Source organism: Octopus bimaculoides, chromosome 19 (assembly GCF_001194135.2).
Source record: "Octopus bimaculoides isolate UCB-OBI-ISO-001 chromosome 19, ASM119413v2, whole genome shotgun sequence".
NCBI classification, from domain to species: Eukaryota; Metazoa; Mollusca; class Cephalopoda; order Octopoda; family Octopodidae; genus Octopus; species Octopus bimaculoides.
Window position 1 is genome coordinate 28582514 of NC_068999.1, and position 3800 is coordinate 28586313.

The following is a 3800-nucleotide window of genomic DNA, read 5'->3' on the forward strand; positions in this document are numbered from 1 at the left end:
ATATATATATACATATATACGATGGGCTTCTTTCAGTTTCTGTCTACCAAATCCACTCACAAGGCTTTTGTCGGCCCGAGGCTATTGTAGAAGACACTTGCCCAAGGTGCCACGCAGTGGGCCTGAACCCGGAACCATGTGGTTGGTAAGCAAGCTACTTACCACACAGTCACTCCTGCGCCTTGTGAATTTTATTCACAAAAGGTATGCTAATCTTCAATTTTTTGCTCATTTCCTCGCTTTCACCTGTGCATATGAGTGATTTAAGTGGTTCAGAGTTGTTTTGACTTCTATTTCCAGTACCCTTCATTATAGTTGTATATATTTATACAACCACGTTTGGATGGTGCTTTTTATGTTCCACTGGCACGGTGAGCCAGTCAGGCGGCACTGGCAATGATCCACGCATGAACAGTGCTTATTCTGTGCCACCAGCATGAGAGCCAGTCATTACTGGCATCAGCCACAACTACAATTTCCAGTTGATTGTGATTTGATTTTTGATTTTTGATTTTTACTTGACTCAATAGGTTTCCTCAAGCATGGCATGTCGCCCGACAATTCAAAGGTATTTTTTAAATAGGCTGGTTATGCGACACTGTTCTAGGCTATGGCTGTGATCTCACTTTTCTTGCCACATCTTCTCAATCACAGCATATCTCCAGAGGTCTTGGTCTTTTGTCATTGCTTCTGTTAGGCCCAACTTTCAGATGTCATGCTTCACCACCTCATCCCACGGGTCTCCCTCTTCCACGGGTTCCTTCCACTGTTATGGAGTGACACTTCTTCACACAGCTCTCCTCATCCATACACAGCACATGACCATATCAGTGCAGTCATCTCTCTTGCACACCACATCTGATGCTTCTTATGTCCAACAATTCTCTCGGGGCGCTTTCACTGTCGTGTGTGCACACTGACATTACACATCCAGTGGATCATACCAGCTTCATTTCTTTCAAGCCTACACATGTCTTCAGCAGTCACAGCCCATGTCTCATTGCTATGTAGCATAGTAGTTCGCATGCATCATACAATCTACCTTTCACTCTGAGCGAGAGGCCCTTTGTCACCAGTAGAGGTAGGAGCTTTCTGAACTTTGCCCAAACTATTCTTATTCTAGTGGCAATGCTCTCTGAGCATCCACTCCCACTACAGACTTGGTCACCTAGGTAGTGGAAGCTATCAACTACTTCTGGTTTCTTCCCCTGGCATGTGATGGAATCAGTTTTCTGAGCATCTGCAGTGTTTATTGCCCCCATGGGTCTGCTGCACACCAAAAGCTATCATCCCGGTTAACCTTCCTTTGATGTTGCTGTACCTCTTATGCATCCATAGCTTACACTGGGTACATCTTATGGGAGTTTCTACCTACACCCTTTCTACAGATCAAGGAGTGCCATCTACCTGAAGGGGTATGTGATGTGTTTGCCTTCCTACTTACTAGGACTTTGCTTTTTGTAACATTGACTCTAAGGCCTTTCGCTTCTAAACCTTGATTCCACACCTGAAATTTCTTCTCTGGTTCTGGTAGTGATTCTGCTATGAGGGCAAGGTTCATCAGCATAGAGGAGCTCCTAGGAGCAACCTGTCTTGAATTCCTCTGTTATTGCCTGGAGGACTATGATGAATAAGAGGGGACTGACGGCTGATCCTTGGTGAACCCCTACTTCTACCCGGAATTCTTCACTATACTCATTGCCAACCCTTACCTTACTAACGGCATCCCTGTACAGCTCTTATTAACCACTTGTCAATCCCCAGCTTCTGCATAAGGGATCAGGGGACACTGTCAAAGGCTTTCTCCAAGTCAACAAAAGCCAAGTAAAGGGGTTTATCTTTGGCTAGGTATTTCTCCTGCAGTTGCCTTACCAGGAATATAGCATCAGTGGTACTTCTACCTGGCACAAAACTGAACTGCATCTCATCTAAGTGGACTCTCTCCTTAATTAGTTGGACTATGACCCTCTTCGTGACTTTTATCACCTGATCCAGCAGTTTGATACCCCTGTAGTTATTTCTAAAGCATCACCTTTACCTTTGTAGCAGTTGACTATGGTGCTCATTGGGTATGACTCCATTGTGAATTACCTGGTTAACAATATGGGTGACTAGACTATAACCCACACCACCAGATATTTTAAGCATCTCAGCAGTGATTTATGACGGGCCAGGGGCTTTTCCTGACTTCATATCCTTAATTGTTTTATCTACCAAGGTGTATTCGGGTAGCCGGTCCCTCTGTTGGGTCAACATTTGGCAGGCTCTCCTCCTCCCATTCATTCTCCACATTCAGCAGCCTTTCATAACAGCTTCTCCAAGTCTTTTTCTTTGCAGAATCATTTAAAGCAAGTGCACCATCATCCATGCGGACACATTTCTCTCCTGTAACATCACAATTTTCTCTCACACACTGTCTTGCAATTTTGCAATCTCACACATTGGCAAACTTCTTCTTTTCTGCTTCTCCCTTGGCTGTGTATACCTGTCGCCCAGCCTTCCTTGTGACTATCTGGTACAGTTTCCTGCTACTCCCCACTCTTCCAAGTTTTCCAGACCTGTTTCTTTGCTCTAATGGCCTTGTCTACAGTATTATTCCACCATCACATTACTCTAGGTCTGGAAGGGACTTTGCACCAGCCACAGATTTGGTCTATGGTGCTCAGTAAGCTGTCCCATAGGAATTTCCAGTTACTCTCTATGCCCAAAGTCTATAGCTCCTCCTCCCTCTCATCAAATTTCTCAATGAGGATGTTTCTAAATCTCTGACCATGTGAAGGGTTCTTTAGCTTCCAAATCCTTCTTTTCTGGATTGGTCTACTTCTTGGCATCCTTCTGGCCTTGAGTCTAAAGTCACTAATAACTAGTCTATGCTGGGGGGTACATTCTAAACCAGGGAGGGTCTTTGTATTTAAGAGCAACCTTGCATCCAGCTGTCTGGTGAGGATGAAATCAATCTGGCTCACAGGTGGCCATGTGGCTTCCTGAAGTTAGTGTTGCAGATTAATAGGTTGCATGCATCACAGAACTCCAGTAGCCTAGTTCCCTCTTCATTTCAGGAACCAATTCCATGGCCCCCATGAACACCATGGAAGATACCGGATTGCTGTCCGACATGTCCATTAAAATCACCAGCCGCAAAGATGAGGTCATTGCCACTCATCTTTGAGGTAGTCTGTAGAAGGGTATTATAAAAGTGGTCATTTGGTAGGCCTGCTTGTGGGGCGTAGGTGGGGCGTCAGTGTGCCTACATTGACAGTGCCAATTCTAGAAACTGGGAAAGGAATGTGGGAGGAGGCATGGGAAGGGGAGATGTTATTCAGTGCCTGAAAAGAAGGTTTTCATGTTCGTTTGATAGACATGCTACACCTCTTCTCATTTTTGACCTGTCATCATTTAAACATTTAAGTGTGTTAAGATTGTTGCACCTAGGATTAAGTGTTAGCAGCATTGTAAGTATAGGCATTATGGACATCGTAAAATCGTAAATTTAAGCATTGCTGGTGTTGCAGTTATAAGTAAATAAATAAATGAATGAAGATACATAAAGGAGAATATGCTGATGTTAGATTAAGTAGGTGGGCAGCTAAACTAGTTGCATTTGTTCTGGGAGAGAAAGAGGGAGAGGAAGTTGCAGGTATGACAGAGGATACCACCAATGAGGGAGGGGGTTTCCAGTAAGAGAAGAGAGGAACAAGCATGCCCCCCCCAAAGACAAGTATGCTCACACACAAGACAAGCGCGCACACACACATGCGCACACACATGCACACACACACACACACACACACACACACACA